Source organism: Nylanderia fulva, unplaced genomic scaffold (assembly GCF_048542155.1).
Source record: "Nylanderia fulva isolate GAGA-0341 unplaced genomic scaffold, ASM4854215v1 Scaffold2, whole genome shotgun sequence".
Taxonomy (NCBI): Eukaryota; Metazoa; Arthropoda; class Insecta; order Hymenoptera; family Formicidae; genus Nylanderia; species Nylanderia fulva.
Genome location: NW_028190263.1, coordinates 3,050,521 through 3,073,538, shown reverse-complemented (window position 1 = coordinate 3,073,538; position 23,018 = coordinate 3,050,521). Strand labels below are relative to the sequence as shown.

The 23,018-nt window shown below is 34.6% G+C and overlaps 2 protein-coding genes across 5 annotated transcripts in view; one reads left to right on the top strand and one right to left on the bottom strand.

The window, feature by feature from the left end:
• The window catches only part of LOC114945325 (uncharacterized), a 47,166-nt gene extending 41,915 nt beyond the window's left edge, over nt 1-5,251 (bottom strand). For both annotated transcript variants that reach the window (XM_029321474.1, XM_029321475.1), the window contains exons 1-2: nt 3,941-5,251; nt 3,372-3,514 (exon numbers count right to left, since the gene is read on the bottom strand). The gene's annotated coding sequence lies outside the window, so the exon portion shown is untranslated. The remainder of the gene's footprint in view (nt 1-3,371; nt 3,515-3,940) is intronic.
• The window catches only part of LOC114945326 (uncharacterized), a 64,378-nt gene that overhangs the window by 22,381 nt on the left and 18,979 nt on the right, over nt 1-23,018 (top strand). The window contains exon 1 of one of the 3 annotated variants that reach the window (XM_029321478.2): nt 21,361-21,472. The exons of the other annotated variants lie outside the window; for them this stretch is intronic. The gene's annotated coding sequence lies outside the window, so the exon portion shown is untranslated. Of the gene's footprint in view, nt 1-21,360; nt 21,473-23,018 lie in introns of those variants that run through there. 3 annotated transcript variants of the gene reach the window in all.

The window sequence follows — 23,018 nt, the reverse complement described above, 5'->3', positions numbered from 1 at the left end:
CTAGATCGGATATCAAGCTGGCATTTGGCATCACTGAATCTTTTATCAATACTCTTTCAAGCTCGATTATTCGCGAGAGTCGGAGGCGTTTTTACTTTTTGTAATCCTATTTTCCATACCGACATGATATCAAACATTTGTCTCTCCGATAACGATGTTTTAAACTGCGTATATATATATTTTTTTTTTAATTTAAGATAACGAAACAATAATATATCATTCGTATTTTTTAAATAAACGCAATTTGTTTTTATCAAAATAAGGAAAGATAACAAACGCGATATTTTTTTTTCCACTCTATGAATTATACGGTTTTATATCTGTGTGCATTTGCTGTCATGCATCATAACACAAGGTGGTTTCGCAGGGATATGAAATTTCGCACTCGATTCTATTTTCATGGAAGGCAACGGTATACTATCATGAACGGAATCCATCGCGCGCTGAGATGCTCGATATAAAGTTTTAGACTCTCGCTCTTCCCAAATTTATTTTCTCCAAGTATTATGTATATACATACATATATGTATAGGTATATACATATCCGTCGAAAACTTTTCCATACTCGAACACTCAGCATCGCGCGTTTAAGACACGTGCACGTGTGAAGAATAAAATATAATGTACAATATTAGGAAAAATGTTGAATAAATTTGTATAATTTCTTAGGAAGAAAGATTTTGACCCAATAAGAGATCGATATCTCTTCGGTCTTTGAAATTCTCGCGAGAAAGTTATGAAAAAAAATTCAAATAATATTTCAAATGTAGGTAACATTTCTGCAATTGTAATTACAGAGATAAAAAAGCAGAAACATTTTTTTCTCTCCTTCTTTTTCTCTAATTAGTGATACACCTGCGCGCATTTTTCATCTATTTAATTTCCATGCATATAATTCCGGAAGATGGAATTCATAGTCGAATTCGGTAGGCAGACAAAATCGTAATACGTCCGTAATTTGGCCGCAAATCTTCGCGAGACAATTCATTACCCGATCTTCTAATTCAATGAATTATCTATATGCTACCGTATAGGTGCCGAATTACCGCCACATTCATTCATTCTTAATCCTCCTTTTGTTAAATGGGCTTGGAAATAAATTGATGGTTGCGCACATACCTAAAATTCCTATCTTTTGCGCCTTTCTCTCGTAACATTCTCAAGCCACAATAATCCCTGGTAGGCCATTACGCGAAGAGACATATTCAAGCATAGACAATGTAAAAGATGTTATTGTCATGTCACGAAGTGCGGCGAACCTTCCTTTTTGATGAAGTGCACAAGACATTTCTGATGCCGCATTTTCCATCGATTCGCGCGCGGCAAAGTTTCGCATAAAACTCCGGATGGCTTCAAGAACCAAAAAAGCTGTATACACATTTCTTGGCAATATGGTCAATATCTCGTGAAAGTTCAGCACTTATATTGAACTTTATACTTTTAAAAAATTTTTTTGTTTTAATTGCGCACACATATAGGATTATATTCCTACAATTTAGTAAAATATACTCGTATATTATGTTATTTATTGTTATATATAATATTATTATTTGCATAATATTGGCCTCGTATTGTTTGCACAATTCCATTATAATATCAATGCATTACTAAGTTTTCTGTTATTGCACATTGATTGCACAAAATATATATCCGTAAAAACTTTCAACGTACGAATGACTGAATTGCGTGAAAAAGATATTTTTCCAGAGTGCGCTAATGCACTTTGGAAATGATTTTTCTTCGGCTTGTCAAGCTGACATAAATCTGCCAGCAAACATTTACATTACTATACGCTACTGTACGATAACAAAGTGCAAACATTTATCTGTTTGATAATAACTACTAAAATCGTAAGACCATCGCAAATTGCATCGCGATGTGTGTTTCTTTCATTCTTTCGCTTATATTTGAAAATGTTTGATAAAGTACTTGATACATTCGGAGCAGTGTTGTTCGCGGAACGTCGCAAAAAGTATTGCCATTGCATACACAATGATCAGTGAATTATCTTCGGAGCATCCACGTTTACTTTGCAAATTATAGGAAAATAATAACAAACCTACTCTCCGGTGCATTCTCTAATCGACGATAAGAAATCCGCTTACCCTTCGGTTCACGTAAACGATGAAGGAACGATAAAACCGATACTCTGCAGCGAAGTTGTTATAGGGGACAATTAGGGAATGCAAATAATCGTCGAACCGGAAAAGAAATAAAGGAACACCTGTCCGATTCCCACGTGCATGTTTTCCCTCGTTTTAGTCCGCGTTGTTACGCATCCTTGTCGTGGCTTGTATACGCGATACACAAATTCGCTTTGTTGTTGCTAATTGGCTCACGATCGATAACTACGCAATTCGAGCACTTAATCCCACTACACGCAAACTACACTCGCGGCGTGACGTAAGGCGTTACATGTGGTCACGTTTGCTTTGTACGTCCGCACGTTTGTTAAATCTTCGCGTCGCCCTAATTCTCCACGTCAAAGTGTAATTGTGCATCGCGATTTCATATTTAATGTTCATAATATAATCTATATTATTATATGATAGAGTATATTACATCTATTATTATATATTATGTATAATATAATAATATTAATTATTATTAGTTAATCTATTTAATATATCTTATTTATTATTATTAATGTATTAATATAATATCGTTATTTCAATACAAATCGGTACAAACGGAAGATTAAAAATAATCGAAGACCCTTTTTATCGATTCCCTGATTAATATTTCGCGTGTGATATATATTATTCTTTCTTCGTATAAAGACGAGGAAAATTTTTTGAGTTTTTTTTTTCAAGTACTTCCTAAAATTCTAGCTTTTCCTCCCGTAATTTATATAGTATAGAAAAAATACTTGAACGTATCCCTCTCTGAAGAAGCTTATCTGCTTACGATAGTAGGTGGCGAGTACCCAATAGAGCGAAGATATCGGACGTAAACGAACGTGCATGCCTTACGATATGACCAGAATAAAACTGATTATATATTTGTATCGGAAATTGTTAACCTTTGACCGTAAGCGACCGTATGAGAAATCTCGTATTATCGTGTGTGTGTTGTATATCTCTAAAAGTATATCGATCATCCGTCACAAGATACGTACACGTCATCGGCGTGTCTCTTTAACCCTCTTTCGACAAATAAACAAAATTACGGATTACGTCTGGAGTTTGTTAATAATAAATGACGATAATAATGATATGCCGCGAGCAACATAATTAAACACGAAACGAAATCATGTTTCGTTGATTAGATAAAGAAGTAACAGTCGCCCGAACGAGAGCTAAATAATTTTCGTGCAAGTAATTATTGTGCAAGACTATAATAACAGAGTAAAAGCGAAACGATGAACTCACCAGTATGTGTTCGTCGCTACAAATTAATTTACGTTGCGGTGGCCAATGGGATGTCCTTATTAGCGTAGATGTCGTCCGAGTGGATGTGACGACCAGGACGAATAATGAAACGAAATGCTTCCGCTCCTATGCATCCAAAACCGCTTTGAACAGAAATATATATATCATCTTTAATAAATGTTATGATGCAACAATTTCTATCAAGATAAATTTGTCAAAGAAAGAAATACAGAATATACACGATTCTTTAAAAAAAGATTTATTACTTCAATAAGATGCGATTATTTATTTTTTTTTTTTTTTATAAATCTAGAAAATAAAATAATGCGGCAAAAAAATATATATACGAATGAAACGGAATCTTTTGATACAATTTCTTTCTCGATTATAATACGAAGTTAAGAAAATAGATTTGATCACGTATAATTATAGTTGTAATTATTATTTTACTGGACTTAATTCATGAATAGATTTCATTTTATAAATTCTTATTTATATCCATCTTTTTACTTTTTACAGATTAAAAAAAAATAAAATAATTTTTTAAATAATAAACTTGGGATTCTTACCTGCTACTGTATAATTCTCGAGTGTTGTATATGTGAAGTTATAATTCTCCTCAACTTTTTCAATCGCCCAAGTATTATAATTCTCCTTCAGATGACAGGGCAATATCGGTCCTTCATGCTTCATTTATCAACATGGCATAAAAATCGCGCGATTATCTCTCGCGTAATATATCTTGTCGATTTTATTTCTATCTTGACTGAAACACTTTACGTCGCATAAAGACCCGCTTGTCGGTCATTAAACCGTGTATTTTCGCTTTACACCTAGCAATTTGCAAACACCGAACACCGAAAAACTGGCTCTTATATTACTTCACAAAAACCTGTCCATTATTTCGATCTTCCGAACAATCTCGATCATTCGTTCCTCTTCGATCGTTACATTATACACTCGATCTTCCCGATGTACTTCCCTCACGAGTACGCGAGTTCATTGACATCCGGCCACTGCCCGACTTGTCTTCCCTCTCGACTTCTGTCCCTCGTTCCACCGATTCGGATCTACTTGTTCTTCAATCCGTTAAATCCCGAATTGTCAAATCTTGGAATCTTCTTTCGCAAGAATTCGAAATCCGCGGAGGACCCGCATATCACCCATCAACTTTTCCTCCTCGCGCCGCACGATTTCGCTCCAAAAACGCTCCACGTTTCATCCGCATCGTCTCGATCGCAAAAGTTATCAAAACCCACCAACTCGATTTCTCTCCGACGTCTATAATCGCGATATCCCAAAACAATCCCAAACTCTCTTCCTCGATCACTTGGATCCCTCTTCTTCGGTCGTCGATCTATATTTCCGTATATAAAACGAATAGAGAAACTCGCGGATCGATCTCTCGATGAATCAATGATTCGCGGAAGTGTCGTCGGATCCAGGGCGAGGATCGAGAATGCAGCGCAACGTGTTCTGTATCGCGGATCCAGGCGAAAACGCGGAGATCGAGCGATCGAAAACACCGGCCGGTGTCGGACCTCGTGGATGTTCCTGACTTGTTGGAGTAACGTGTCGCGGCGCGGTGACAGAACGCACACGGGACGTGTGGGTGGAGTGCGCCCGTTGCCGCCGACTGGCCAGGTCGGCGACCGTCGTGTGCTCTCCCGTCGTCCTGGCGAATGGCTTGTACCGGCGGCGCGCTCGCGACTGGGATCCTGGATTTCGGATGAGGGCTCGCTCTCAAGAATCAAGCACGCAGGCGCCGCGGACTCGTTGTCTCTCTCCCGCGGACGCGCCGACTCGCCTCGTTTCTCTCTGTCTTCCTTACTCGCTGCCTGCCGGTGCGGCGCGCGAGCCTGCTCCTGCTTACTTGCCGGGTGGCTGATACCGGAGTAACCTACCCCTGCTGCCTGGTTACCTGCCTGTCTCTACCCCGGACCCTGCCCTATCTACCCTGCCATCGCCTCCAAGTGTCTCGGAAAAAGACGCGCGCGCGCTATAAATAATTTATTCACGATGACGTGGTCTCGATGACACGCGAGCGCACACGTTTCCTGACGTAGAGGCTTCTCCGTTTAATGACGTTGAGATGCGTCCACGCGGTGCATCGATATAGTAAATGCATTCATCAAGCTAATCGCGTCAATCTGGTCGATCAGCCTTCAAACGGGGAGTTAAACGAAACTGATTATACGCGCGATCGTAAAAGTAAACGAGGGACGATAATTTGTTTCAATATTTTACGGTTCTCTTGCTTGTTTTTCTACGAGAAAAACAAGTAGGACGATATTTTTACGAGAATTATTTCTTAAGAATCTCATTTAATTTTAGTCTAATCACTGATCGAGGAAATATATATTTCTCCCGACGTTTTACGTATATCATTGTATCTTGCCTTATGAAAAATCTTATTATGCATTAGTTGTCGTCTAGGATCAACACGCAAGTGGTTTCTTTCTATGATTCTTGTCTCTGTTTCGTTGTACGGTTACGTGAACCTGTTAAGGATGACAGTCTTGTCATTCTACTTGTCCAGTCCTTTGCTCGTACGTGCCTCGTGTATTTTTACCACAAACCTGCGCTATCTACCTACACATTGACATTTATACTTGAGTGCACCGGGGTTAGTTTGAAACTTTTTATTCGTGTGTATATAGTGAAAATTTTAATTCCGGCCAGCTTTAATTTGGAGAAGCTTGACGTGAATAATTATCAGGAAAAAAATACGACCTCGGTGTGCTCCGGCTCACTTATTATTATCATCCTCCGAATGACGATAATGACACAAATAATTACGCTAATAACATTTTAATAGCGAATTTTCAACACATACATATTATATTACGCATGCATGCTATTAGGATTGCAAGAGCATTGTATAGGTCGCTCGGGAATCTAACTAAACTAGCCAAATCCCGAGATAATGTATATATTCAAAGGGCAGTTTATATACACACGTATATGCTGTTCATACTAAATGTGATTTGTGAATTAATAATTATTAAAGTTAATATAAAGATAGATTACACTGCATAATGTACCTATGAAAGATTAAAAACACGACTTTCTTTCTCACTTCGATAATAAAGATTAAAAGGCACACTTAATTAAAGCGACATAAAATATGAAAATTATGTGTGCGATCAATATAAGCCTAAAATTGTATTCTTCTAAATCTTGCTGTAAATTTCCAAACACGCGTATATATGTTACAAGTCGAATAACACAATTTACACGCGAACAAAAGCGAGACCGAGGCGAACAATCGACGCAGACGAATATATATGTATGTATGTACATACATACATATGTTAACGCATATATGATCTTGTACCTGAATGTTTGCGCAGTCTTTGAAGCGCATATGTAAACACATCTAACGCATGTTAATATATATTTTCACTATACACAGCTTCAACGAAAAGTGTAGCTTCTGTATCGATACATTCGCCTACGCCCTGTATGTCGCGATCATTCTGGCGTATATATTGTTACGTAGCCATTTTCTATGTCGCTACGTGACATTTACGACCTTTGCGTCGGATACCTTTCACAACATCCGGGCAAACGCAACGATGTTCCTGTTGCTTTCAACTCGATTGCGTGCAGAATTATACGTTACGTTCGATACGATTAATCCTCCGTAAACGAGGTTGAATCCTTTTGATTGTGTCAACATTGGCAAATTAGCTTATGCCCTAGTTATTTCTTCTCCCTAATGTCATACGAAATCGAGTGTCATTATCTCATGCTTATTATTAAAAACAGAAATAGCAATTAACCGGTATTATGAATTATATACATATAATAAAATTATTATCGTCAGTATTCAATTAAATTTCTATCGAATGTGCATTCTCTCGGATATTATTTTATCGCTAATTGATAACTGTCTCTTGATGATTTTTTTATTAAATATACCATTTATTTTGCACACAACATATCAAATATTATTATACGTCTATCCTTATTTTATTCTATCTTTTCCATTAAACACAATTTTTCACTCGATTGACTCTAGTGATCAATGAGAGAAATGTTTTTGTCTCGCGCGAGAAAGAAATTTTCTAAACAGTTTTATATTATTCCTTGCCTTTCTCTGTATATCTTATATCTTATAAATCTATCTGCGTTTTCGAAATAACAGGTAAAATATTGACTCGATCAAAGATTGTAATCCTTAGGGTGGGACACAATGCATGAAAAATCTTTCGTATTTACATTGCACAAAATTTTTCCATAATGCTTGTGACTGCAAACGGGATTTACCTATGGGATCTTACGTCAGGATTGTAATACCGATTCCCGTTGTGCAATGTGCATAGGTATCAAGAACATGCTCCTTCGTCTTTTCATAGAACCGCATTCGTAGAATCGTTGCAATAAATGTCAGAAACTGCAACCGTAATATGCAAGTTCAGGGCGAGCGTAAACAGGCCGTGCAATTAGACAGGCGGATCAGCTCACCAGCTATCCGCGTCCGTCTCTTTCACGTGAGGGAAGTTACATTCCATAGCGGATGCATACCGCATTCGCGCGAGATGATGGTGACACGTCCGCGAAAATTACCGTAACAGGGGACGGCATTTTCCGTTACATAAACTTCGTAATATCGCAGGTGACAGACTCGCAGTTTGTTAAGTCCGCGCGAAGATAAAAATTATTATAATAATCGAGCGGTGAAAAGAAAAATATATACATCTTCTTATACGAGATTATACATATCACGGATATTTTTCCAACACATTTGTCAGTTTAATTATAAACAAGATTATTTACCAAGACACGCATCTACAGTAATATTCTCTTCGATACGAATTGAAAAAGCATGAACGAAGCGGCCTACAATCGTTATATTGTCGGACTAAAATATCTCGACCGATACTTTGGTACAAAAGGTTAAAAACAGTGTGAGCGTAATATGTATTAAGCACGATTAAAATTCCGTATCGACCAACAAGTTATAAATGCCACGAAAATAAAAGAAAGAGCACGTTCAGCAGTGGAATATGCGTATATTTTTTCAGACAATGTTTCATGCAGTAGATTTACATATCACGTATCACACGTGTTTTTTTAATATTACGTTTTGTATAAACGAGACGCTCAATTTTTTTTATTCTCTTTCTCCCTCTCTCTCTCTCTTTTATATATGCATAATATTTTTAAATTATTACTGTTAACAAAATATCGAATTAATTTCACAAATTTTATAGTTTATATAAATCTTGTGAAAGAGATACGGATGCACGCATACCTATAATTCTTTTCTCTAAATATAATTCATTGCGATGTTGCATGCATTATAAACCGCTTAATTGAATCGGTCTTTTACTGTGCAAAGATATATAAGATCTACTGCGGCTTGGGAAGAGCCCTTCAAAGTACTGGTGTTATATATCGAGTTAAGTTAGTACACTGCATCCTTATTAAACATGTACAAGATTACGTGTGCTCGACCTTCATCAATATAAATCCCAAGCAACCAAATTCTCGTTTGTTCTCTTTTGGAGAGAGTACGTATATCTACGAATGAGAAAAAGAATTGCAATAAAAAAGAAATTTATTCGCCAGAAAGCTTCCCCAAAAAACTTCTTTTTACAAATTTACTTGGACGTTTTTCATTAAATTTAAAACTTCGATATTTTCCATTTAGATGCTCCAGATAATAATAGAATTGATTGATCGAAATTATTTAATGCGCTTCGGAAACTGAAATTTTTCGAAAAAGATTTAGATATTTCTATAAATATTCTCGAATGTTGATGTTACATTTTTGATCCCAAGATGATTAAATCACAAAATAATTTTCTGAATCCGATCTTTTTGTGAAGATAAAATTGTAATGAAAAATAAATAAAATTATAATATGTATACCGCGAAACTCTCTGATGTATGCTAGTCACGGATTCGCGATAAATTATATCATATCCCTTCAATAGCCGGTCTCATATTTGCTTGAGCGATCGAGCGTATGAAATTCGTTTTCGTCCAGACTCTTCGTGATTGGCAAGCTGCCATGTCATGTCTTGAAAAATTTTCGCAGAGGATGCCATAATCGACAGACAAAAATTCCAGACAAAAAAAATCTCTTGATCTCGGGAGGAAAAAATACGAAACATTTCTAAGGGATATTTGACGCGCCATTGCGTCTGCGAATGACCGCGCGTTTCACCTCAATTAATAATCGCTGAATTAATTAGCCGCGTGTAATTACGCGTAACCCGTGATTTGTGAGGCTGATTCTATACAGTGATATCGCGTGGAACGTTTGAGCTGCCGGATCCTATATAATTTTATTATGATAAATAATCGAATAAAGCGCGCGTTACAGATTCATCCCGTTCATCCGTCAAATGTCAATCCTATATACACGTGAAATATATTTCAAAAAATATTTATACGTGGAAAAAATATTGCAAACGATAAATATCCAAACTGATTTAATTTTTTATTATTTATTGGTTTTTTATACAGCAGATTTACATCAAGAGATCGGAATAATTTAGATTTGTTAAAAAAAATAAATATATAATATGAATCACCTTATCGTACAAGTTATGCATTATTATTTCTTTTTACTTGAAACAGTTGTTTTCAACTTGCTACAGAATTGTTAAGAAAACGTAGATTTAATTGCTAAATGTAACAATGTCCTATGTAGGCTGTAACTTACTTGGTATATCGATAATCAATCGACAACTTGGATGAAGTTACATGTTAGTTTTGCCTACCATCTGCCTTCCTGTTGCACTTTCCGTGAGCTTCCTATTATTACTCAGCGGGAGCACCTGATACTGCCTCCGATTTGACTTAGGTAGTTCGTCTAGGGATTGGGTCAATAATAAGACCCCCTTTCTATAGCTCTCTCTCTCTTCCTCTCTCTCTCTTTCTCTTTCTATCTTCTCTCCTTTCCAGATGCCAATATATGTATTGTTGTCTTAAGTAATGCGCTCTTTTAAGCACGACAAATTAATATTAATCATATAATTGGGAAATGACATTATAACTCTCCGTATAATTAAAAATTAAATAATAAATAAAGTTCGTATAATAAATGAACGCTTTCGGTAATAAATCTTGACAAACTACGAAAACCAGCAGGAATAATTTAACATACAACTTGAACTTGTTACGCGTCAAATATCATCCGTCAGAATCTTGTTTAAAAGTAAACTCAAGGAGCAAATATTAATAAGTTTTCTTCTTAGATTAAAGAAAAAATCTCGTCTTCCTGTCTTTTGATTGCTTCCTCTCGCAGATTCCGAGACTCTCTCGCTTGAAATTGCGAAAATCCCGTACGAATGTTTTGCGAGGCGCGAAGTTCATGGAATATTGCGTTAATTATCCCGAGATAACGGCGATATCATTTTAATGCACCGCGGTGCATTTCGCGGTCTGTCTTCCCGCCCAAATACAGATACGCGCTTTAACCAATATCGAGGAGAGCACGCAAGTGTTCTTGATCACTGGGGAAACTGTCGGAGAATATCCACCGTCCGCATCTACAGATGGGCACGATACTCGAAATCTCGTGCAAACAAGGCGTATATATATATATATATATATATATATATATATGTGTGAATGCAGGTATCCACGCGGCCACTTTCGTGCATATGCGCGATCGAATGCGAATTTCTAGCGTCTCGACAACGGCGTTGATGCAGAAACGGAATATCGTTTCCCAAGTGTGCGTCCACGCGAACGGAGAATACCAATAAAGCCAGAACACAGCCGAGGGCGGTCACATTCGGGTCACATATTAGCGAGATCTGTAATTGTCTCGACAGGTGCGCGCCGAAATATTGGAATAATGGACGCATGCAAATGAAGGCGTTAGATTTACTTTTTATTAAAATATATGATCGATATCGCTTAAAAAGTGTATATCTGTGCGCGTGTGTTACTGTGACGAAAAGAAAATGATTTGTAATAAATAAATGATGCAGTCGCGTCGTTATATATCGCAAAATATTAATTGTTGCGGCGATAGTCGTGTTGTTTATGGTAGATGCTTTATCGGAAAGCCATTTGTCTCCAAACTATTCTTAAAGATAGAAAAGAAACATTATCGCGGACACAATATAAAGCACGCGTTCGAGCTGAACGTTATATATCACAGGATTACTCTCGAATAAATGGCGAAGAAAATTTTTCACGATCGGGGGATCCATCGAGATATAACTCGCGATGTCGGATAACCTGTAGAAGAATATATAGAACATATATATGAATGCGTTTCTATATGTGTCCCGAAACTGTTTTGATTCTATATCAGAGGAGCCAAAAAAATATATTTTCATCACATTTTTTATACGCGCACGCACATAGATAAATAAATCACATCACACGTAACAATATTTACATTGAACAAAAATTTGTTAAATTAACAAATATTTAGTTCAATACGTTCAAATGAATCATTTATTTGAAACAAATAAATATTAGTTTTGTTTTGAAAAGGATTTTCTTATATCAAATAAATATTATTAGTTTCAATAAATAAATGATTTATTTGAACGCATATTGAACTAAATACTTATAAGAATTAACTACATTTTTTTCAGTGTAGAAAATATTTTTGGCAAATCAAGAACATATACTTACATGTGTATTATCGTAAATAATAAGGTGCATAATTATTTTTAATTCGTGGGATAAACAATTATAAATATCGGCTTTATGTCAGTGGAGATTGAATAGGATGCAGCTTGTAGAACATTTGCTGATTAACATTTTATCGTAAGCATATGCTAATGTGTCCGATGGGAGGGAAAATGAATATTCATGGATCTTAATCAGAAAAGAGAGAGAAGGAGAGAAAGAGGAATATTTTCCCGATTTCGCGATGTAATTAATCTTTAAACTCATGTTTCAATGACAATATTGTATGTATGTGTGTATATCATGTCAAATCGCGCAATTAAATTCGAAAGCAAACTTCGTTCCGCTTCTAAAACACACGTTCGCTTTTACGCGTCGGCTCGATTCTCTTGCCGTCACGTACACGCACCGATGTCTGTTCCTTTATGAAATGAAACGGCGATTTACATCAAATCCACTTTTACAGAATCGTAAATCCCCGTATCGACGCAAAATGAGATCATCGGTGTTAAAAATTTATCGCGTTCGCGGAGATACGCGAACGAGAGTCGTCGGTCGTTACTTCATATCACAAGACCCCTTGGATAAGAGATCTCGTGAAAGAATTTTTTTCTCTCATTTTACTCATCGCGCGTGACTTTCAGATCGCAAGAAATCGTCGGCTCGGCAATTTTTTTCGAACAGCCGCGCTTGAAATCACACATTTTTTTAGAGGCTTGCGCGGCGAAATTTAAATCATCGTTATTTCTATCGTCATCGAATCATCAAACTTTTACGAATGACCTGTTCTCCATATTTCTCTTTGAGACGACTTTTATCCGCCTATGTAATGTCACCCAGAGCATTCACGTGTAATTTCAATCAAAGCTCTGATGTCAGAAATAATAACGTTGAAAAAACAGAATGAAATTTTTATTTTGCGAAATTAAATTACCTTTATCTCTTGTGCAAGAATACATGATGTTTTTTAATAGTTTTTAAACTGTGTATGTATGTGTGATGCGACATATTAAATACGCCTCAACTATCTCATAATTAACTTAATTTGAGATTGAATTGCGACAGTAACTTTAACGAGAAACTTTAGCTGGAAAAACCGAGCAAGCGATTTATAAGTTTCACAGCACGTGAATGGTTCTCACCATAAAAATATCGCACGACTAAGAGTTCAGGGACCAATAACTATTATTTTACGTTCGCTAAAATATTTTATTTTTATTTAAATCATTTATTACGCCAGCGCATAATATATTTTTATAATGAGTGCTGTCAAAAATATATCCTGATATTTTATTTTAGAATCTTTTTACAGCGACAATCAGAAAGAACGCACGTATGAACATATTTTTTATAATTATTTTATAATTACTTACTACAATTAAATTTTTTCCAATATAATACAAACAATTATATTATTACATTTTAATTGTAATTATTAATTTATTTAATTCAATACTTAAAAGTATATACTCTAAAAAAATAGAAAGCGCACGCGAACACACAGATATTGTTTTTAGATTCCAAATTATCAATTTTCTGCTTCGAAACGATTAATGTAGAACAGTAGCGAATAATCTATTTTTGCATTCGTTTGAGAGCAAAAATATCATAAACGGTCAATACGATACTCGTTAAATGTAATCGATGCAGGATAGAGAGGAGAGAGACGTCCAATTAATATTCATTCGAGCTGTATTACAAAGGGGAAAGCTACTAAATACCACTAATCGTTCGATTGTCCGGAACATAATTAAATTGCACGGGTATAGAGAAGGAAACTCTCTTTCCAAGCTTCTGTTTGCACTCGACAATGGTTAAACACATGGACGAACACAATGAACCTCAATTTCTTAGATATTACTTGACTTTAATAGGGATTTGCTGCCATTATTACGTGTCTAAAATAAATCTTTTAATTTACTCTTAAATTCAACGCGCGTGTCATCCTTTCGATATATAGAATATTACCAAACAATTATATAGAATTTTATATAGAATAATTTTTTTTTTTCATTAAATTGTACGTGATTTAATTATAGTTTTTTACAATAAATCCATTTAACTGGAAAATAAATTTTAAATACATTTGATAAAATTTTAAATATTACAGAAGATTTCATTAAATTTACGATATATATGAAAGTTCTCTTTATTGTTTTATTGCACTGCTATACGCACAAATTTAAATATTGCTTTATAAATAATTTGACAGACAGTTCGGTATAAAGGAAAAGAAGAGATTTACTTTTCTTTTTGAGATTTACCTTTTAGTTAACTGATTTATTTATAGAAAGCCGTACTTAATTTCAAGTTATTTTTCTTTACAAACACAAAAGGAAAACTTGGAAACCAATAAAACTTTTGTCAAAAAGAATCCCTCGTAAGTGGAAATCCTTCGTCTCGTTGCAAAGTTCGCCGAGCATAAGAGAATCTCGGTCATACAAAATCAATGCCTGTGTTTCACAGGTTCTCCCGATATAGAAATATTTCCTCCCTGAAACTGAGCGCGTTTGATCTTCGGCTGTATTGAAAATTGTATTATCAACGAAGAAAATGAATTTTGCACAAGAATTTCGAGAAATAATTTCAAAAGTCGACACCTGTCTTCTCTTGGCTTTATAGCGACAATGATGGTATCAAATTTCCGCCACTGCTGTTTATCTTATCGCACACAATTTCTCATTTAATTTCCTTTCACTTAGCCGAATAATTTATTAACTTGTAGTGAGATAGTTTATCTATCTTGTGTGAGACTATATATCTTATATAAATTGAAATCCTTAACACTGAGATATCCTTATCACGCTCATAGAAACGTTTGCATTATATTGATGTTTCTAACACAGTATATTATTATTTATAAAGATTTAAAAAAATATAATATAAAAGGAATTTGAATATTGAAGAAATTATAAAAGGATTATAAAAAGGATTATAAAAGGAATGCTTTTCTCAAGAAACATTGACACCTTTCGTCAACATCTCTCTAAAAAGTTGCATCACGAAATGTATTTATTAGTGCAAAATAATGCAAAATAATCAAACTCTTGTGTAACTTGAAATTAATTGAGTAAACTATGTTTTCTGTTCCGAATAATTTGATACGACGCGGTTTATTCTGCAGTAATTAATCAATTTCAGTGACTCAAACTGCTTTTATAATTACCATTAAATGCTCTTGAAACCTTTATAAATTATGTCCTCTATACTTCGTATTCCCGCGGATTAATCTGTCAGTTTTTAATAAATTATTTTATAAAGAGCGCGATATCCATAAAAACGAAACGTTTATTTAGTTTTATCGTATAAAAATCGATATTATATTTTTTTATATAAAATAAAATATTTGAAAACTCACATCTAATACACATATGTATATTTCTTGCATAGTATTTATATTATATACGTATTCCCACGGAGTGGTTTCCCTTAATATCTGGTGTAAGCCCCTTCTATATTAATCTTAGGGAACTGTGTTGTCGTAGTAGGTAAAGCCATATAGGGTCGAACTAACGTGGAAATTACAACAGATGCTTCTCTCTGTCCAATCTTCGAGCGAATGTTATTAATAAAGGAATAGAGCTTAGGAGGAAATAATTAAATTATTATTATTCAACGCACATATACTGCAGGGTTCACTTTGCGTTGAAGCTCGCGAATATACGAGATAAGTACAATGTTAAAGAACCTGAAGAGAAGCCGCGGCTTCTTAGGAATATCGATATTGGCTCCTTCGGAAGTCTTTCATTCTCGAGGGACGAGGGCAGCTCTACATTATAAGTTTATCTTGATGTAATTTCATTTTGCGCAAGCAATCTAACGGTTAGAGGTGCCTGGAGATCTTTTTGAATCGAGAAAAGTTGCATGCCCTTATGCGACGCATACGTATAATTGTGCTTACAAGATTGAAAAAGAAATTTCATATTTCAAATTCACGACATTTCAGTTTCCATCCGACAAAAATTAGAATTGCGTGTACTGAAAACAATTTTGTTAACTTGACTAGACCTTTCGACTAAATATTAATTTGTTAATTGAAGTTATAAAGTTATTTAAATTAAATATAACATATATTAAATTTAACAAAACGTATATTTGACTTAAATACTATAATATATGTTGATTTAACAAAATAGTAATTTAGTTGAAAGGTTTAGTCAAGTTAACAAATTTTTTTTCAGTGTACTTGGAATTCTTGATAAGAATCATATATACAGAAATTATAAACCGGAGGACTTTATCCGCTAATTGAAAAGTTTCTCTGCACAGAAAATATAAAGTAATAATATTAGGGAGGTAAAAAAAGAGTATTTTGTATTTTAATTTTTTTTTTCTACGGTAAGTACGAGAAAGTTATTGATGCAAAATCTTGTCTTATTAACGTTGCAAACATCTATATTATTTATAAATACTTCCGACTATAAAATAAGGCACTTAATGACACTTTAAGAATATTTATATTTTTCTATAATGCAAAAATGCAAACGTAACGCGAGATTAATGGACAGTATTCGCGATATATCCAAGCGGAAATAAATATGTATTGTACTTGCGCTAATATTATTGCGAACCTCTAGATCCAATTTTGTCTCCGATGAACTTAATAAGATTTTCCTTGTCTAAGGATTACCATCGATCCCAATCTGTCGCGTATAGCCATGCCATAAATCTAGGAATCAAATTGCGAGTTTTACAGACTGTTGTATCCCAACGCGCATAATAAAAGGCAACAACAGATGGAACCCTGCTAGAATACATATAACGTGAAATTGGAAGAGGATTTATACCAGGTGGATCCTGTTTTACAACCGTCGATATGAAATGACAAAACAGCATATAACTATCGACAAAAACTCTGATAGAAATATTATATTCCGATAAAAAAAAACGTGAAACCCTCCTACTTGTCATATAAAGAACTGAAAATTTATTATCAATTATTTGTCTTGCACATTTGTTCACAGTTATATATTCTCTTGCTTGACTGTCAAATAATTTACAATAACATGAACAAAATCATTCTTAGAATGATCATATATCATCAAGCAGAGAGAATATTAATTTTGCAAAATAAAACATTTATCCTTATATATAATCGAAATAATTCAACAAAGGCCTTTTTCGAGCAAATTTTTTGACAATTAATTTACTATTGAAAAATTATACACTGCGGAACGTTTCGAACATTTACTTATGTCATCTTCAGCAGCTAATCCTTACGAAATACTTAAAAAATAACATGAAAATGTGTGTAATAACTTCTAAATACGTACATAACTCGACAAATCGATTATTAGTCATGACAATTAAAAACACATTTGGTATACATGTCATTCGATATATAAAAATATTATTCACTTATGTCAAAGCATGGGTATAACGACCCTATCGAGGTATTACTTAAAATTTTATACCAATTGTGTTTTTAATTGCCATGACTAATAATTTATGTTATTTTTAAGTATTTCATAAGGATTAGCGGCTGAAGATGACACAATTAAATGTTCGAAACGTTCCGCAGTGTATAATTTTTCAATAATAAATTAATTGTCAAAAAATTTGCTCGAAAAAAGGTCTGTTCAATTATTTCGATTTTTCAATAATAAATTAATTGTCAAAAAATTTGCTCAAAAAAAGGTCTTTGCTCAATTATTTCGATTATATATATATTACTATTATTCGAGCCGATCTATTTTTGTATTAAATAATTAACATTTATCCTTCCTAATTTTTGAAAAATATTTTTCAGCGACAAAGAAATAAAAATTTCATCGTTTTTCGTGTTAATGCGCAACGACATTTTTGAATAACGAGAAACAAGTTTGGAGGAAAGTGTTCGTCGTTTGATGTGTTTTTAATTGTCATGACTAATAATTTATGTTATTTTTAAGTATTTCGTAAGGATTAGCTGAAGATGACACAATTAAATGTTCGAAACGTTCCGCAGTGTATAATTTTTCAATAATAAATTAATTGTCAAAAAATTTGCTCGAAAAAAGGTCTTTGTTCAATTATTTCGATTTTTCAATAATAAATTAATTGTCAAAAAATTTGCTCGAAAAAAGGTCTTTGCTCAATTATTTCGATTATATATATATATTACTATTATTCGAGCCGATCTATTTTTGTATTAAATAATAATTAACATTTATCCTTCCTAATTTTTGAAAAATATTTTTCAGCGACAAAGAAATAAAAATTTCATCGTTTTTCGTGTTAATGCGCAACGACATTTTTGAATAACGAGAAACAAGTTTGGAGGAAAGTGTTCGTCGTTTGATGTGTTTTTAATTGTCATGACTAATAATTTATGTTATTTTTAAGTATTTCGTAAGGATTAGCGGCTGAAGATGACACAATTAAATGTTCGAAACGTTCCGCAGTGTATAATTTTTCAATAATAAATTAATTGTCAAAAAATTTGCTCGAAAAAAGGTCTTTGTTCAATTATTTCGATTTTTCAATAATAAATTAATTGTCAAAAAATTTGCTCGAAAAAAGGTCTTTGCTCAATTATTTCGATTATATATATATTACTATTATTCGAGCCGATCTATTTTTGTATTAAATAATAATTAACATTTATTCTTCCTAATTTTTGAAAAATATTTTTAAGCGACGAAGAAATAAAAATTTCATCGTTTTTCGTGTAATTGCGCAACGACATTTTTGAATAACGAGAAACAAGTTTGGAGGAAAGTGTTCGTCTCAATTTTCAAAAGCGCAGAAGACGGTCTAAAAACATTCTTCGCGTCTCTATTCACAGCGCTCCATCGATTAATCCACATTCTGCCGATACTTTTCTCTTCGGTCGAACTTACTTATATTCCTCGGTTCTCCCTCGGGCAACCTTCACGACAGTCGTCCACGAGAAACAAAACCATCGGTCACCTTTTACTTCTTCACGTAGAGAAGCGAAGAAGATCCGCCCCTTGCTGGAAATGTTCGCTCGATAGGTAGCTAGCTCTCTCGCCCTTTGGGGTTTCATTCTTCGGTCTTATCTTTAACTCTGATAATTCTACTCCTGTCTCATATCCGTTCATCATCTTTCTCCTCTCGACGTTCACGTCTCCCTCTCGTCTCTTTTCCCTTCCGTATCTGTCCGTTCCTTACTTTACTGCATTTACATTCAGGATTCTAGGCAACTAGCCTCTTTCTACGCTGAAAAAAATTATTGAATTCAAATAGATATTTATTTCATTACTGTCTGATAAATCATATTTATTTGAAACTAATAATATTGTTTTGATGTGCGAAAAATATTTATTTTTGATATCAGAAAATCATTTTTTAATGATTCATTAGGCAGTATTGAAATATTGATTAATTAAATTTTTTCAGTAAAACTCTTGCTCTTATCATAACACATCGTTTTCCTTCCCTCTTAAACTGTCTTTCTCCCTCACGTGCTTTCCCTCTCGCTCTTCTCTTCATCTTCTCCCACTTTAATCCTCTCATCCCTTCTCTTGTTCTCGATCCACCCTCTCATTCCACAGAATCTGTTCTATGTTGACCACTCTGAATTTGTGCCTCCTTGTGGCTTATTGTTAGCTACATTCCCATGGATCCCGTTTGTTTCTCCAACAATTCCTTTATTTCGATTTGTTTCGTTATTTTTCTCCTATTTTTCTCTTTAAAGCTTATTTTTAATCACCTGTAATTTGCGATAAAATTCGAGATAGAATTTATACATACAATTTTATGTATCATGTAATATAGAAAATATTAGAAATATTTAAATATATGGTACACATGTATAAATAACATATATGTATACAGACGTATACATTAAGATGTACGATGCATGAAATTGTAAATAGATTTCGATTTAAAATTTTATCACGAAATAAATTGTACGAAGTAATTTTTATATTTTCTTCCTTTCACTACAGATATTTTCATCTTATTCTATTTTTTGCATTTCGTCTTACGTGCTGACACGTCTCTATTACTTCCTCGATAGAAGAAATATTCTCGCATTCTTGTTCCGACCTTATTTCATGGATTTTTCATCCCTCTTTCTCTTCCTATTCTGTGTGTCTTTATCATTCATACGCACTTCTGCTTCTGTCTTGCTCGTCAACTTTCCACAATGTTACCTCCTTTTTCTCTTTCATCTCGTTCTCTCTAATCCACCTTCACTTCCGCTAAAGTATTTTCCTCTCACTTTTCTCTAACTATCTCACTCTGGTTGAGTATTTCAACTTATCTATCTCTTTTCCTCCTATTTCTGTATATAGTATGTAATACTTTGCCTCTCATCTTCCCTCCCTATGTACCATTAAAGCATTTCCTCTTTCTCTCGACTTTTATTTTAGTCGTGCTTCCCATAGGCGTCGATATTAGAAGACATGTGTAGAAATTTTTCGACCTATATATTGCAATATATTTTTTGAAAAATATTACACAATTTTTAGTCTGGGAAAATTCAGAAATAAATACAATTCTAGAAAAAATACAAGTATATATATATATATATATGTATGTGTGTTTAGCGGCAATCTTACAATTATAAAAATTAAAAGAAAAAAGATACCAGTTCAGAGCGCGTTCCAAAATGACTAACATTAAAAGCAATAATTACACGGAAAAAATAGCTACCACAACTACTAGAAATTAAATCATCATGTATATTGTTTCTCTAACGGAATGAGAATTTAATTATTTAATTATTAATAAATCTTTACATCTTATTTAATTGCTCGTTTAGTTGGCTTACAATATTTACTTTTGTTAATTTTGTTAATTTATACGAGCCTTTCATTAATTAATTTTAAATTATCATGTCTAAATTTGAACTACGGTACCTAATATTTTGTAGCTATAATTCATCAGAGAATTATTCAGCTGAGAAAAATGTCACGACAACTAAAATCTGATCCTCCGCCTTTGACCGAGTTCACCCTCGCTCACGCATGTTTCCATGCCACCCCTTCACGCACCTTCTCCGAGAACGCTACCCTTCTCCACGTCGTCATCCCTCTCCTGGGCTACCTCTCTCCTTCGGTGCTCCTTCTCCCGGCCAATAATTTTCTCTCTCCCCATCCAGAGAGCATCCCTTCCTCGTCTTTCTCTCTCTCTCTCTCTCGCGGCTTCTCTATCACACCCCCATGGCAGCCACCCCCTCTATACGCTGTTCGCTTCGGGCGCCGCCGCCGCTGTCGTCATCAGCGTCGGTCCAGCGGTTAACGGTCTCGCGCGGCACCGGATCGCTCAGTCGGCATCGCGTCCCACCCGCGTTCGGAACGTCGCGGTCCGAGTCGCGCTGAGCGATCCGCCACCACGGCCGAGCCACTCGTGGCTTCAGCCTCTTTAGACGCTTAGGTGGATTCGTCGAGATATACGCTGCCCGATATATAGTTGCTAACCGAGGCTGCGAAATCGCCCGAGGATACGACACACTCGCTCATCCCCTAATCTCGAAGCTGCCAGCCCGAAGCCGCCAATCCGCGCGCTTAGTCTTCCGCGTCTTTGGACATCAACCCGAAATGGTTCGTTACTCCGTATATCTTTGATTTGCTTTGGTATTACAGCCACGGCCGGTGAGTCAATTCACCACGATGACGCCTCCTAGATCTTGAGATCTGTTGACTCTTGGCAACTGGGTCAGGATATGTAAGCTTCTGTTATTTGCTCGCGTTAAGAGAGAGCGCACGTATTCCCAGGTATTCCCAGGTCTGCCACTAAATGCCAGGTCATTGAAATTGTCAAGATTGGAAATGGTCTTGATAAATCCTCCTGTTGTTCTGATAAAATCGCCGAATTTTAGAAATTTTGACTTGGTAGGAGAATGCATCAACATTGCAATGGATCTGGATAATATTATAATAATTAAGTTTTACCTATTGAACTTATCTTTCAACTTGTCCCGTTTAATTTATTTAGATTCGTGCAAAATTGATGATATTCTCCCTTTCTGTAACCGCGGTATTTCAATAGATAATTGAATCGGATCGATAATTTAACGCGTCGTGAATAGATAATGAAGAAAATTAAATTGTTAATTTTAGTCATCGCTTTAGACTCCTACAGCCGACATATTTATAAAATTATAAGTTAATTTTAGATTAAATATACTAAAGGTAATGCATTGTCATCTTTTGTGTGCACGAAATTCTAGAGATTATTTTACAGCACAATTTACGTTAATAATTATATTAGAAATAACGAGATATAATTATACGTTTAATAATCTACATCTAAAATATACGAATACCATTTAATTATGAACAGTGTGTATACTCAGATTCGTCGATAATATGAGAGTTTAATTTCAATGCAATCTTTTGGTGCTTGATTAAATAAAATTTATCATGTGATTCTTAATTCTTTTATATTGTACGCAATCATTTTTCTTTTGTAAACATACATGGAAGTAATAAGATATGTATCGCTACACATTTTTCTGACAGCGGTAGATAGCAGCGATATTTCAGTTCAAACGATATATCTTACTATGTCTGGCATGTTTCAACCTGGTAGAAAACTGGATGATTGCCTTATGTGACTTGACTCGCGAAGCATATATTTGATAAGCAGAGCTTATAATCGAGAATCTGGCTCAGAATCAGTGATATATGCGCGCGTGCGCGCGTGTTTTTCTTCTTAATTTATATGTATTGGTAGTGTATTCCAAAAAAAAAGAATAAAAATCACAAAAAGATACACTGCAATTAGCTACACACGCTGGACAAGCATAAACACCTACTTATATTTTTAAATCTCTTTTTTACAAGCTTATCATTAATGCCTTAATTCTAACGAGCGTAGCCGAAAAAGCATATCAATATTTATTATTGCAGAGCAACGTTTAAATTTTTACTTTTTTATCTTCCAGTCACGGAATATAATATATGTATGCACAAACATAATGAAAACCAATGCGAGATGCTGTGTATTTTATTCGTAAAGTGTGAATTTAAATACGCGATATTTCCATACGTCGATGTAACATTTGTCGCTGTATTGTTTTAGCTTTGATCATGCGGAAAGCAACGATTAAAATTGCAAAATTTATTTTAACGAGCGTGCATATAA